Genomic DNA, 16,684 nt, shown 5'->3' on the forward strand with positions numbered 1-16,684 from the left:
TCTCAATGCTAAGACCCAGTTCCACTCAAAGACCAGCAAGCTACAGTGCTGGACACCCTATGCCAAACAACTAGCAAGACAGGAACACAACTTCATCCACTAGCAGAGAGGCTGCCTAAAATCATAATAAGGTCGCAGTCACATATAGGTTGACATCTTTAAAAAGTTCTTTCGTGTGTTTCTGAGAGAGTAAAACTAGGCTCAAGGGAAAGATGTAGACAGAAAGCCTGAAGTTTAGTAGGGGAAAACTATCTTAAGAAATCCTTCTTCTGTCTACTCATGTGCTGATTGATTCAATCTTTCAATGGTTTTCTACTTGAGGCAGTAATTCAGGTCATTTATCTCTTTGATGCATTTCCAGAAAACTTATCAGAATTGAAAAACTTTGAAAAACTCAGAATTGGCATTTAGCTAGATTGACTAATAAAAATGAAAGAACATACCAAATAATTTATCAGATGGGGGCATTATTACCAACCTTACAGAAATAAAAAAGATTATAAGAGAATACTGTGAAAATTATATACCAACAAATTAGATAAACTAGATCAAATAAATAAAGTCTTATAAATGCATACTTACCAAAACTGATTCAAGAACAAATAGGAAGTTGGAAGAGACCTATAACAAGTAAAGAGATTGAACCTGTGATCAATTACCTCTCAACAAAAAAATTCCAGGGTCAGTTGGCTTTGCTGGTGAATTCTACCAGACTTTTAAAGAAGAATTAACACTAATCCTTTTCAAACTCATAAAACAAAAACAAAAACAAAGGATAGAAGAGAACACTTCCTAACCCATTCTGTGAGGCCAATATCACCCTGATACAAAAGCAGAGAATGAAAGCACAAGAAAACTACTGATTAATATTACTGTTAAATATAGATGCAAAAATCCTCAATAAAATATTAGCAAACTGAATCCAGCAACATACTAAATCATTATACACCATGACTGAATTAGACTTATACTAGGAAAATGGTGTTTCGGTGTAAAAAAATCAATCCATGAAATGAAGTGAGGCGGGGGGAAGCACATGATCCATTCAGTTGATGCGTAAAAAGCATTTAACAAACTATAACACCATTTCATGATAAAATACACACACACACACACACACACACACACACACACACACACAAAGACATTGAAAACTAGAAATAGAATGAAACTTCCTCAGCATTATAGAGAACATTTATGAAGAACTCATATCTAAAATCGTACTCAATGGTGAAAGACAGTGCTTTCTCTCTAAGATCAGAGAGAAGAAAAAGATGGCTGCTTTCATCACTGCTATTAGCATCACTATTTAACATTGCACGGAAATGGTGGTAGAAATGGAGATTCTGCATGGGCTCACATAGCCACTGTTGAGTGCTCAATCTGACACCAACAGAAACCAATGCTGATATGACACCGTCCCTGGGGTGATCAGTCAGGTACCTGGTGGCAGATTGATTACACTGAACCACTTTCATTGTGGAAGGGACAGCATTTTGTTCTTATTGGAATAGACAATTACTCTGGATATGGACTTGCCTTCCTAGCACTCCATGCTTTCACCAAAACTACCACCCACAGACTTAAATATGTCTTATGTACCACCATGATATTCCTTACAGCACTGCTTTGACTCCACGAACACACTTCACAGCAAAGGAAGTGCAGCAATGAGCCAATGGGCCCATGCTCATGGAATTCACTGATTTGATCATGTGCCCCACCATCCTGAAATAGTGGGCTTGTTAGAATGATGCAATGACATTTTGAAGACTTAGTTAAAATGTCAGATAGGTGGTAGTGTCTTGCAGGGATGGTGCAAGGCTCTCCAGAAAGCTGTATATGCTCTGAATCACCACAATTACAAGAGAACTCAGTTATAGAAGTGAGGACTGTAATTGTCATGAGGATTTTCTCTTCATTTTATTGTAACTGTATGTGTGTGTGTGTATACATATATATCACACATCTATTGTATATATATATCAATGTTATATCAGAGCATTTAAGTTAGGCAGCATTATGACCTTGTTATTGTCTTTATTTGGAGGTTTAGTATGGTTTAAGGAGTTGCATATGGGTGTCAAGTTGACAAGGGGTGGACTTGTAATTATTAATCATATGTATCAACTTGACTGGCCACAGTGTACCAGATTAAACATTATTTCTGGGTGTGGCTGTGAGAGAGATTAGCATTTGAATGAGATTAGAATTTGAATCAATGGACTCAGTAAAGTAGATGTCCTCCTCAATGTGGATGAACATCACCCAGTCCATTGAGGAGCGTAGTAGAACAAAAGAAGGAGGACTTTGCCCCCTTTTTTTTGAGCTGAGACATCTCATCTCGTCTTCTCCTGCCCTTGGGCTTCTACTAAATTATACCATCTGCTTTCCTGGGGATCTAGCTTACAGACAATTAACTGTGAGACTTCTCAGCCTCCATAAATGTGTGAACCAATTTCTCCTAATCTCTCTCTCTACCTCTCTCATACTCTCTCATATATATGTGCATATACACATACATACATACATCTTATTGTTTCTGCTTCTTTGGAGAACACTAATACTTTTAATCATTTTGTCTGAAATAATTATCACAACCTCTCCAATCTAATGCAGACAATATTTAAATTATGTGATCATGGTTTACAATTATACAACTTATTGGGAGACATTTGAACAAGATATAGGTCCTCAGATTACAAATATAACTGATGTTCTCTCTAAAGTGTGATTATCTGTAGATATTTTAAGCCTAAAGATGTCAAACACACACATACAAACCTTTAGAAAGCCAATAAAATTATGGTATACAGCAGTGGTATTTCCTCGAATGGCAGAAAAAAATAAAATTTAACTTACAGAAGACATTATTCTAGTATAAAGTAATGTGAACGGAGTTATCTTCTAATGATATGAGGAAAAATATTTTCACATTCAGCTGAGGAGCTGAAGGGCAAATAACTCCATTTGTGGAATTTGATGAGCCCTAAAATGCGAGTAATTTCTCTTTATCTATAAAGAGAGCCGTGAAAGTCTCAACATAAGTCTAGTTCCCATTTGCTCCTCCTGTCAATGTGATTAACTGAAGTCTTTAGGTGGTTATTATGAGTTCTAATAAGGAGTCTGTGAGTGAATTTTTACAGTCTTTTAGAGTAACACTTCTGCTTACCGAACTCTGAAGCAAACATTTCAAGCCAACAGACACAAGACTGCTAGTGAAAGTACAGTTTTCCAAAATATCACAATCCACTCCTTAGACATAGAATGTGTTATTGAGGGAAGACTATGTTGGTTTCATATGTGGGAGTTTTCTCCTAGGTCAGGAGATACACATGAGCCGTTGAAATCTCAAGGCCTCCTACATCCACTTGGACTCTCATGATTCTCCAAGTACATGGTGCCTTAAAAAACTAATTCCCGGTCTTCCCTGGTGGCGCAGTGGTTGAGAGTCCGCCTGCCGATGCAGGGGACACGGGTTCGTGCCCCGGTCCAGGAAGATCCCACATGCCACGGAACGGCTGGGCCCGTGAGCCATGGCTGCTGAGCCTGCGCGTCCGGAGCCTGTGCTCCGCAACGGGAGAGGCCACAACAGTGAGAGGCTCGTGTACCGCAAAAAAAAACAAAAAAAAAAAACCCAAAAAACCACAACTAATTCCCAAAGCTCGCATTGTATCTTGCTGAGTCTTCATACACCACACATTACTGAAAATAATTGAAAAATAGCAAGGAACTAATGAAAAATCCAAACTTTAATTTGGCCAGCCACTGGAAGCTGTCTGTGTATCTCACTTTTTAAATCGAAATTCCTTATTTTAAAATAATTAAATATCAATTTACTCTCTTTAAGTTTTTCAAACTACTTTAGCTAAAGCCAATGGTACAATTGTTTGCTTCATAAAGAAATATGAGTATGTATATTCTTGTAAATTATAAAATTCAATTTTTATCATCTTCTATTCTTGCATTAATCTTATTTTATCAAATGATGAGTTTAAGTAGATAAAATATCACCATTAAAAATATATTTACCCAGACATACACATACATACACGTGCACACACACCCACTACAGAGCAACCCAAGAACAGCCCTCATGTTGATTTTCAGCTTAACTCTACTCTTAGGTTTGTACTTGAAGCAACTGATTAACATAAGGTGAAATATATTGCAATTAAACTTTGAAATAATTTTAAGAAAGTGATGGCATCAAAAGAAAAGGGTAAAACCAAGATTTGCATATCATACCATTTTAGCTTCTTCTTTTCTATATTCTTATGTAAAAAATGCTTTTTTTCTCCTGACATTTCTTTTTAAACACCTTTTTATTATCCTTTTCAGTGGGTAAACTAATTTACTGTCTTGCTGCCTAAGCACTGCTACTGGTGAACAGACCTTATCTCTGGCCTAATATTGAATTTTTTGTTGTTGTTTTTGCTTTTTGTTTTTTTTTACTTCATTTTGATTTTGGACACCTGGATCTCCTTGTATCTATTAATGGGAAATTTGAGTGACTGGAAAATATCTAATACAGTATTTAGTACTTGTGTATCTTTAGAACACTTCCAAAGATATAGTGAAAAAAAGTGAAATATTTTTTGAAGGAAGGCTTATGTTTTTTTTTTTCCTATTCAATACAGAGCAAAGGGAGATTTGACCAATATTTAGCTCATCTGATACCATCGTCTCACCTGATTTCATTATGTCATGTATTTCCAATTGCACACATTAATCTGCAGCATCCTGCGATTTCCCAAAGTAGAAGTCATATTATGAAATTAAAAGGCTTTTATCAAGGTATTATGTCTGTTTACCAATGAACATGTGAAATAAAATCATTGCTTTCTAAGTGAGGTCAAACCTCACGATGGCAGGCAAATCACCCTGCCAAATCAGCACCACATCACACAAATTTCTCAGACTATGCCACAGTGCAGAGATGGCATAGGGTCTGATCTGCTTTGGTAATGAATTAACCTCATCCATGAGTGTATTTATACTACACACCAGTCTGAGAGATTGTGTATTATAAATGATAAAAAAATGAATTGAGTTGAGAAAATTGTTATGATCTCCAAGGGTCCTTCAATGCCTGCATTATATGATTCTAAGACTCTTACCCCGAAAACATCTGATTTAATTGACCAAATATGTTTGTCTATTCAAATTAACAGATACTGCAGATGTGAATCCTGGACTGGAGAATTGATAAAGTTAATTGTGTGAATGTTTTCTTTCCAGGCAGACAATCAAGAGAGTTAATCATTAAAAGCTTTTTGAAAATGGAGGTTATTGGATAATATAGTCTAATTATTCTACCTAAATCACAGTATTCTTGAATATTAGCCTTTTTTCCCCTTAGCCTCTCATATTATTTTATTAGCCCAAACCTGACGTGGATAGACTCCTTCTAGCATTTTCAATCGTGAAAAGTTTTAAAAGGAACATCAATTATATATAAATAAACTCCATAGACATCCAATATTTAAGGGTAAAACAACATTAATAATATCTATTTTATGTCTAATACCTCTCATTAGTTTTGCCTGAGGTTTTCCATGTCTTTTAAAATATCTTTTAATTCTTAAATTCCGCTCTCATCCTCCTTCCTCCAAGCAATTTATTTGTAGAAGAAACCAGGTAATTTATCCTATATAGTTTCATACACTCTGGAGATATTAATTTTTACTAAGAATTCAACCAAAATGCTATTAATACAATGCTAACCATTTAGCATCATATTTCACTTGCTATTTTTCCAAGGTTCTTTTACAGGATCTGATTTGATCCATTTGGTCCTTCCATCACAAGTAAAATCCTTAATGAGAATGGCACCTCTAGGGAACCGTAATGAGATACGAGGTTAAAGAAGCCATGTCAATGCATGGGTTTGGATTTATGGCAAGCCCGTTCCCCTGGGCCTCTCATAGTGTCCCATGTCAGAGCAAACTGGCCCCGAACCATTGCCTGGCCTCTGTCTGTAGGCCACAGGCACTGAAGTGGTTTGCACAGTGAAAAAGAAAAGGAGAAAAAAAAAAAAAGAAGCCAGGTCAGACTGGTCATATGTTTACCCTTAGTTGTTTGAGGTCGGCTGCTAAAAGCTGAGTTGCCATCAAGGTGAGATCCCAGGGATGCTTGTCAAACTTCAGTGGCAACAAGCAAGGCAAAATTATTTTAAAGAAATACTGAATTTTAAAACTAGGGAAGAAGCAAAGACAACAGGATGCAAATCAAGGGAAGATTTGAGCAAACAATTTAATAGAGGCATAGCCATAGCCAGTACAAGTATGTGGAAACAATTTTAAGGAATATTTCTTCTAAGGCCAAGTTTGAAGTTTTATATAAATCTTAACAGACTGGGCACATATTAGGTTACATTGGAAATCCAAATATTAATTTCCTTATTTTATGGAGAAAGTATTAAGCTCAGATTGATTTCTTATTTGAATAATTCTTTAATGTCAGCATACTGCTTTCAAATGATCTTAGTGTTTTTAATTCTAACATTCTATGTTGCCTAGACCAAGAAAAATATTAGTTTCAAAAACATATTTAGCATTCCCCAAAAAAACAATTTGATACCTACATAATCAACCGAAAGGATTTTTTTTTAATTCTAAGTTCATTAATCAACCAAGTTTGGAATCCACTGCTTAGACCAGACCAAACCTCACAGTTCTACCTCTTTTTATTTTATTGTTTGTTTGTTGACATATTTAAATGATAGAGACCAGAAGTAACAAGATATACAGAAAATTTTTCTTATTTCGGAGTCAACCTTGTTTTTCAAGCTTGGGCAACTTAGCTTCTAAGAGCCTCCCTTTCCTCTCCTTTAAAATAGAAATTAAAATACACACCTTAACCATGAGTATTAAATCAAATAATTTAAGAGACTGGATGGTAGTAAGTACTCAATAAATGCTAGCACTTAATCTTCTTTTAATCAATAATGCATTGCTTAAAAAAACAGGTGCACTAATGGCTATATTTAATACAGGCATAATTTTGCCATTAATTATTTGTAAAAATAAAAGAAGCAATGACTAGGTTTATTTTAATTCATTTTTAAACATATAGGTCTTGCTGTTGAGTTTATTAATTCATGCGTTTATGTTCAGGGTAAATTAGGGTCCTCTAGAGAATCAAGGGATATTTTTTCTTCAATAACAAATCATTTCTAAAAGGGAAACTTAAAAAGCATCTGCAAGCTTTGAAGATTATAACATTTGCTGGTGTAAACATGGGAGAATACATGTAATATATATTACTAGTGGCCTGTTGGTCAAAGAAGTCAGAAATGCTCCCAGAGGTAAAATAACTGTGAGAGGCGCATTTAACAACAAATAAGGTAGGAAAGAATTTTCCATGACCTTCTTGTTCTTGTCTCTTCCAGTCTCAACTAGTACATTAATCACTCAGACAACGAGACACACTAAACAGCTGGCCTGAACATCCTGTGACGTCCTGGAGTTTTCATAATTGGTGTTGGCTAGTAGTGCTAGCCCAGGAATACTCAGGATGGCTACACTGAACGTGGAGATGCAAAAGATTTCTTCATTTGTCTGCTCCTCCGGTGAATCATTTGTTTGGAACCTGGAACCAACTGAGATTTTCTGTTATACAAGCAGCCTTTAGGTTATCCAACCACACTCAGCATGGGCTTGGCTTGCCAAGGAAAACCTCCCTACTTCAAATTCTAAGATTTTCCTTTATACTTAAATTGCACATCTGGTAGCAGATTGCAAGCTTTTCAACCCCCACACAATTTCTACTTTTTCTGGGAAAGGGGATTACTAACCACGTAATTCAAACTAATATTATCTCTTTTTACAGAATTAATGAGAAGCTGTAATTACCAACACTGTTTACCTGCTACTCTGGGAGTATATTTCCAAGGCACATGAATTAGCCATCGTCAGCTTTATAATTAGCGTGTGACAACTTTAATTCCAAAGGCATGTTTAATCAACAGCAACAGATGGAAATGCGCCTAGTGGTAAGTCATCCCCTTAACAGCTCCTGATAGCGAGTTTGTTCCACTGGCTCTGAATTATAAGCTATTTAGCATAGTAAGTGCTAAATTACTGGTAATATTCTCCATCTTTTTTGGGCTATCAGAGTTACAATACATGAAAGTAATTATAATCACTGACATGTATGAGTACTCACTACATACTAAACACTATTATTGTTTTAACTTAATGAAGACTCTTATATTAGGTAATTTTAATATGCCCATTTTACAGGTGAGGGAATTGAGCCTAAGAAAATCAAAGTGACTTGCCAAGAGTTCCACAGCTCTTAGCAGTAGGGTCAAATTTGGATTCACTATGATCGTGCTGTAATAAAATACCTTTGTTATTCTCAATCGTATGGGGCTGTTTAGTGGTTTGGATTCTGCTGAAAAATTTGTGTTATTTTGTGGATCTTATGATTACAGGATCCAGTTTTTCTAACTTTTCTCCTCACAAGGAGCAGTCATATACATAGAGGACAGCAGCTGTCTGCTTGGTCCTTTTATTAATTCTACAAACATGTATTGACTCAGAGTCAGTCACTGTGCAAAGTTTGGACTCACCATTATCTATCTTGAATAGCAGCTGCAGAAACTTTTGGGGAACCCTCTCAGAGATGTTCTTTCTACCACCCAGAGATTCACTGAAGCTACCTTCACCAAGCCTACCATATATACAGCACCTTGTGACTTTACCTCCAGCGCCCATAAGCCAGCCCCTTCTAGGGTTTCACCACTGCAGGAAAAAGATGACCCAGCAGGCTCAGATCTCCATTTCTAAAGTTCCCAGACTTAAGATATCAAATCAAAGTTTAGGAGTTTGGAGCACTTTGACCTCTCCCTATCAAAACACAATTTCTCCTTCCCCACTCTACCTCAGGGGACAGTATAGACTAAACATATCTAGACCTGGTACCAGTGATTTTTAAACCTATCCTAAACATTGAGATTATTTGAGGAATTTAAACAAAAACCTCAGCAAGTGTGCCCAAATCCATACCGGTTATTCAAAATCTCTGGGGGTGTGGCCTGCACGTCTCTCCCTGTGAAAACCTCCTCATGTAAATGTCATGTCTAGCTGGGGTTGGGATGTATAGCTTTAGACGTTCAAGCACAGAGGGTTCTTTAATGTTTTTCTGAAGAAAAAAGTTGTTGTGTGTTTATATTAAATCCTAAAAGTCATGGGTAAATTGCCTGTAACAGTCATTTCTTAGGCACAGAAAGTGGAATCTGAAAAGGTTCTGGCCCCTACAATGATTCTGAGGGGGTTTGTCCCCTCTAATTTAGAATGTGTTGTTGTTAGAGAAATGACGACTGCCATGTGATCACACAAATACCACTTTCATTTCTTTGCAATTAACCCTGGGATGACTTTTATTCATTTTGGAAATGTAGAAATATCTAACTGCCAAACATGGTTTAATAGCCTTAGAATTAAAAAAGAATACATTACATTTTTTTCCTTTTTTGGTCCTCAACGATCATTGGCTTTTTGCCCCTTCGCTCGGTTAATGAATAGTAACTCTAAGATGTTCAGATCTAGTGCCTGATCTTTCGACCCTTGGTGAAATTCTTTAAAACATAGGCACATGTGCCCACACACACACACACACACACACACACACACACACACACACACATCATATCATGTTAGTAATAAAGGGCCTTTAGAGATCTTTGATTTACAAATGGGGAAACATGCATTACCTTTCACATAGCTTGATTCGTTTACAGCCACATACGTAATGTGAATTTTACAGTTTAGACTTAATTGAACTGATTCACTGACAGTCAGGTATATGTTAGTAATACAACCCAAATGTAATTTTTAATGTACCAGGCCATCACCCTGAATATGAATAATGGAACTATCCTTTACATTACTAGGTGGCCTATGGACAAAATTAGACTATTAGCTAAGATTATAAAATAATTAATTCATCTACAAAAAGTAAAATGTACCATGAAATCACTATTTTGTGCTGCGCACTCACTCAATAATTAAGTAAAAACAATAAAACATACCAACTAATTCGACTTGGTCATGTGGGATAATGCACAGGTATGCATTTCCTTGCCACAAGACACTGAAACTTTTTATAAACCTAAAGGGGGAAATAACCACTTAAATATAACAATGATACAAATAATATTATTTCTACAGTGTGTTGTCAGTTTTTTATAAAGGATGAAAGGATGCCTTGAAGTAGATCCTTTGACATTGTCCCCTTCTCTCCAAGGCCACCTTTATGTGTGTATGTGCATAGGGTCTTGCATACAGAAGTGTCCATTCTTTGTTCAATACTCTTCTGTCACCATCTTGAATTCTTAATATAAATAAGGACTTTGTATTGTTATTTTGCATAGTCCATACAAATTATGTAGCCATCCCCCTTCACCCCTGTTCTTTACTCTTGAAACTAACAAGTTTATGCCCCTGATGTCTCTGATATTTCTCGGCTTAAGCTCAGAGCTTGATGGCGGAAATTGACCCTTGACTCTCTCAGGCAAGATCAACACTTATTTCCTCTTGCTCTGTGCTCCTGACCGCTCCTGATGTTCTCAACACCTCATCAACCTCAGGAAACCTGAGGACACAGTCCAGGGGCAGGGCTCTAACCTATGACGCCTGCTGGGTTTGCTCACACTCCCCTTATCACCCACTCAAGCAACTGATAAGAATCAAGCCATTAATTAAAAATTGGAAATGATTCCTTACAAAATGCAGTACACAAAGGGATATATACATATTTTCCATGCTTTTCTTTTATAACGTTGCACCTCACATTTAATCTTTACAGTTAGTATTCTTGTTCCTCTGACAACACACTAAGAAGCCATCTCAGAGTTACCCATTCTTCTCGCTTTAATCTTGGTTCTATTAGCTTCAGTGTCAGAAAATGATATGTTCTTCTTTTTCCTCAAATTCTGGTCGGATACTCCATTTCCAATCTTACTATATACAGATGGCACACAAATGCAGAGTCATTCTAATGGTGAAAATGCTTTTTCTTTCCATGAAAAGAGGCATAGGCATATTTTCTCTTGTTAAAAAAGTAATTTCTTAAAAGGCAACCAGCTCATTGGATTGGGGTGATTGAAGCATTTCGCCCTAACAAAATGACTTAATCAACACACACACACACACACACACACACACTCCCCAACTGGGAAATTAATGGAGCCTATATTCAAGATGTTTAGTATTTTCAGACATGCTGGCAAATTGAACTATCAAGGACAGAGCTGCAAACAAGAAAATCATCTCACAACCATTTTATTAATATAAAGGAACACTTCAATATGTGAAGAGTCCTAGATTCAGAAACAGTCTGTGAATATTTTCTCAAGGATATCATTTGAATCCCATGAAAATATGTGTAAGAAATAAGAGCAAATGGGAGAGGATACAGAGGTTCTGTGAATATTATCCAGGCTGCAGTTAGGTTTCTATGTCATTGATCCTACATTCAAAATAAAATTCACTAGCCCCAAAATGATTGGCATTTATTTTTTCTTGGATTATACACACTCTTATTTTTTCCTCGGACTATACACAGTCTTATTTTTTCCTCATCAGGCTGTTAATATCATAAGATATTATTTAAAACATCCTTTCTTGTTTTATTAAACTTTTGAAAAGCTAATCTGCAGGCAAATAATTGTGTGTGTCTGCGATTGTAAAATTGTTATCTGCAGAGTCAGTTTCTGTGATCTAAAACTCTGGAATTCTATTCATTTGTGTGTGTGTGTGTGTAATTCCTAAGTGCTCATCTATGCTAACACTCTGCTATACTATGAAAGTATTTATTGCTAAGATGGTCTTATTACATGATTCAAACAAGTCAAAGTCAATTTAAAGACAGCTCTTGAGCACTTCACATTGGTGTGGTCAGGAACATAAGATAGTTCTCTAGGAAAAGACACTCACTTATCCCCATGTTATAGTCATTGCCTATGTCTCTCAAGTTCAGAGTTGCTGGCCAGACTCTGATTATAGGGTCAGCAAATGACGACTCCAAGTACTGTTTGAATGACAAGCTTTGGCTAATTTTTAATTGATATGTGGGTACACGATCAAAGATGTGGCCAATGTCGTTAACTTGCTTAACTGCCATTTAGCAAATTCGTCAAAAGCTACGTGTGAATACCGAGACTTCAGAAGTGGGATAGTTTAATAAGCCATGTAAGGTGAAGTGTGGAAGAGAGGACCAGAAATAACAGTAACAAATATTTATTTTTTTACAGGCCTTATTTTGAAAGGTAAATATGTGTTTGTTTATATTTTAAGACCTCTGAGAACAAGGTCAACTTAAGTGTGCAACTGACATTTCCTCTAAATGAACGTGAGAAAGCAAAACAATAGCTATTAACCAAGAATAAAATAGAATCACCACGTGCAACTCACTTAGCAACTACTCTATCAGTCTACCTTTATTTTATAAAAATGTCATCTGACCAATAATACCATTTTTGCCCACTCAGGATTATTTTCATTCATGGAAATAAATAGGGTTACTATTAATATTAAGACTAAGCAACTTTCTAATGTCATTATCTGTGACGTTATTACACCCTTTTTTTTTTTTTTTTTTTTTTTTTTTTTTTTTTTTTTTTTTGTGGTACGCGGCCCTCTCACTGCTGTGGCCTCTCCCGCTGCGGAGCGCAGGCTCCGGACGCGCAGGCTCAGCGGCCATGGCTCACGGGCCCAGCTGCTCAGCAGCATGTGGGATCTTCCCGGACCGGGGCACGAACCCGTGTTCCTTGCATCGGCAGGCGGACTCTCAACCGCTGCGCCACCAGGGAATTCCTACACCCTCTTTTTAAGAATAACATCGCCATTACCAGCAGTCCACTAATAAAGCATAACTTTTGGTAGCCTGAAGACTCAGGAATTTCAAAAAGTAATTCATTAAAATGAAATTCCCCAGAGAAAAGGGTTGTAATTCTGCTACCTTACTTAGTATGTGACATATTCTTTATGTTATCCTCAGTGGTAGCACATTGTCATTCCCTGGAGAGAATTTGCATTGGAGGGATAGTTTGAATTTGCATAAAAGTGTGATGAATCTGAAAATGATCAAGCAATGAAATTCCATTCTCATCTTTAAAATATATACACTTACATAGCATGTACTGTGCATTGATTATTTTCATTTAAGTTACTAAATTCTGTAAGTTTGAAACATACACACACACACACACACACACACACACACACACACACACACACGGTATCAGAATGCATTAGGCAGGCTCTTCATATTCTGTATGCTCACCTGCTACATTCATTCACAAAAAAGATGGGAAGAATTACCCTGGAGTAATTTCTGGGCTCATTTGTTTACCATACACTTGCTCGATTTTATTGTTATCCTTGTAACATGTAATAAAATAAGCCAACATGTGTCACACAATGTTAGTGAATAATTATAAGGCAGCATGACAACTCTACAATTTCTTGGGAATAAAGAATAAAAACAATGAAAACAGCAGGAAAACAGAGCAGAAAGGAATTTGAAAATATTCTCTTTCTAATAAACTATGAGACCTTCACAATTTTATACACATTTAAATTTATATATTTTTTTCCTATCAGTTCTGGGAACTGTTGGATATTCAGAGTTGAATATACTTGATGAACTTACAATCAATTAAATAGTATTAAAATTTTTAAATTGGCTAAAAAGTTGGCATTATAAGTACAATGTATTTTTTAAAAGTAATTTTATTAGTGTATAGTTGCTTTACAATGTTGTGTTAGTTTCTAAGTACAGTGTAAACCACCAGGCTTATGAGGACTTTGGAATAGGGTCAGGGAAAACTCTTTGGATGGAGGTGATATTTTATTTTCTCCTGCAGGGCAAGTGAGATAGAATAGCTTAACGATACATGGTTGTCAGTAAATCACAATGCAATTATTTAATATTGGGCTTCTCAGCTAGACTCTAAGATCTCTGAGCTCAAGACAGGAAGAATATCACTTCTACCCCCTCCTATTTTCTTAATGCCTGGCAAAGAGTAGATGTTTAATAGCATCTTTTGAACAGATAAATGAAATGCAACAGCTGCATTTTTAATATAAGAAAGGGAGACATTCAGTAAAGGATTATTCTGGGAATATAAAATTTGACCAAAGTCCTGTTATTTGTGGAATAGAAAGTTTAGGGCCTTCGGTTTCTGGAGATTAAATTAAGTATAAGGCTAAGATGGGGGGTTGGTGCTACCATTAGTATAAACAGGGAGTCAGGAGAAAAGTTTGTCTTGAGTTCATAGGAGAAAAACTTAAATTAAGGACATGTCGTATTTAGAGCTGCAGAATATTTTATACAGCAAACCGTCAGGTCAGTATTTCAAAATTCAGCACTGGATGCCTGAAGAGAGATCTAAGCCTTAACATACAGACTTTTGGAACTCCACTTACATACACCCGTGATAGATAGATGAAGAGCTGGATAGATAGGGATAGAGATGTAGATATTGTACATTCAGATTTGAGGTTGGTATAGGTGTAAATATAGATTTATATATATTTAGGTATATATGTACACTTTAAATATTTAAACATTTTAAAATTACGGTAAGAGGTAATAATTAGAACTGATAGAATGAATAAAATTTCTAAATAATAGAAATTGTTTAGAATACAATTTATCCTAAATTAGAATTAATTAATATTAGAATAACATTTATAATTAATTATGCATTAAATTTAATAATAAATATTTTAAAATGTATAAATCAAAATTTTATAAAGAACACATAAATATGTTATAATCTTATAGAATTAAGCACATTTTGGCTCTTTTTGAAGTAATTTTATTTTCTTTTTTGCTCAAGTCTAGACCAAAAATTTAATATGAGGGAGAAAAGCAGGAACTCATTTTCTACTAACAGTAAGCATTGATATTTTAAATCACTTTGATTTATTGACTCAGCTTCATTCAAATTGTTTTGGGCCTGTCATATTGGCAAAATATGTGATGTTTTAATTTCTTTTTTTCTCTTGACTTAGGAAGTATCCTTATCAAATGATCTTTTGCCTAAGGACAACTCCAACAAGTTAGTTTTTATTATTGTTTTCCATAATAAATTATACTATAAAATGTCACCTCAGGACATAAAAGAGGACTTTAAAAAATAGTAAACATGCTCCTCTTCTGGATTAGAATATTTACTATCTAAAGTTGTTATGTCCACACCAATTAATCTGTGAATGAAATTCAACTGAAACCAAATTTCCAAAAGTGTTTTCCTATTGTTGTAAGTAGTCAAAATAGTCCTAAAGGTTGGTAGAATAAAAATATTAACACCCCAAGTTGAAATATAAAGGAGATAGGGCCTTGCTCTGTCTTGCATAGAACATGTACCCACTAAATTGTTGTTGAATGAATAAATGAATTAATTAATGAAAAGAAAAGCTGGGAGAGTTGCAAGAGGATTGATAAGACTCTTTTGATACAGAGTGTGAAGGGAAGGCCTAGAAATCATAGTGGAGCTGACACTGAGAAAAATCTGGCAATACAGCTCCCACACCAAACACGAGGTATCATTAGATAAATGTAAAGCTGGTGGACCTGGGAGGGCAACCATAGCAACATTAAATCTCAAACCCAACCCAATTCCTAAATAACTTAAACCGAGCCCCCATAATAAAGGCAAAGCAGATAGAAAGGCACGCCACCTATTATCAGGTATGAAATCTATTTACCTTAGTCACTACTGTCCCACACAAGAGGTCTTGATTTAAAGAACAAAGATTATAAGGCACATAGAAAGACAAAGCAAAAAACAAAACAAACTGAAAAAGCCAATAACATACTTCCAAGAGACAAAGTAATCAACTAAACAAAACCCACATATTACACAAATACTAAGACTATCTGAAAAGAAATTTAAAGATTTAAGGACATTTAAGGATGCAAATGGAAAGGTACATGAGAAAAGATCTGATGGGACTTTTCAGCAGAGATATCAAAACTACATGAAAATATTGAATGGAAATGAGATGAAAGGAAAGCACAGTAATGGAGATACAGAACGCCTTCAATGGGCTTATCAGTGGACTCAATTCAGACGAGAAAAGCATACGTCAGCTTGTAGAGACATCAACAGAGACAAACCAAACAGAAGCACAAAGAAAATAATAGATAAAAGAGCATCCAAGAACTATGGGACAACCTCAAATAGTCTAATTTATTCATAATTGGAATACTGGAAATGAGAAGACAGGTAAATTGAAAGAGGAAATATTTAAAACGATGAAGAGGAAGAAGAATGTTCTAAAAATTATAGCCAGAAAGATCCAAGAACCTTTATCAGCAGGCAAACAAACGAGTTATATAATTTTTGTAAGTTTTATTACTTTGACAGAAAATATGCAGTTATAAACCTTTTTTTTTTTTTTTTTCTGGCCTCTCATACAACTTCCTTGTCCCTTAATGCGGTGGCTAAGAGTATGCAGATTTCACTTCCCAGTCTCCCTTGACAGCTGGCTTCTTGTTAGTTTCCACCAATAAGAGGCATTCATGGGACATCAGATGGCAAGAGCACGAGAGAAGCCACTTTCTTCCTCTCTATTTTGTCTGGCCTCATTTCTAGATGTGTGCATCTGCTAAGAATTTCCAGCTTCAATCACAAGACTCAAATTTCTTTGTTCTCCCAAAATGG

The 16,684-nt window shown here is 35.7% G+C and overlaps 1 non-coding gene and 1 pseudogene across 1 annotated transcript; one reads left to right on the plus strand and one right to left on the minus strand.

Moving 5' to 3' along the window:
- LOC132427896 (small ribosomal subunit protein mS31 pseudogene) overlaps positions 1 to 16,684 on the minus strand; it is an 84,863-nt pseudogene that overhangs the window by 53,684 nt on the left and 14,495 nt on the right.
- Positions 5,883 to 6,014, plus strand: LOC132428801 (small nucleolar RNA SNORA42/SNORA80 family). The gene has a single exon (XR_009520197.1). It is a non-coding gene; the product is annotated as a small nucleolar RNA SNORA42/SNORA80 family (small nucleolar RNA).

Source organism: Delphinus delphis, chromosome 7 (assembly GCF_949987515.2).
Source record: "Delphinus delphis chromosome 7, mDelDel1.2, whole genome shotgun sequence".
In the NCBI taxonomy this organism is placed as follows: domain Eukaryota; kingdom Metazoa; phylum Chordata; class Mammalia; order Artiodactyla; family Delphinidae; genus Delphinus; species Delphinus delphis.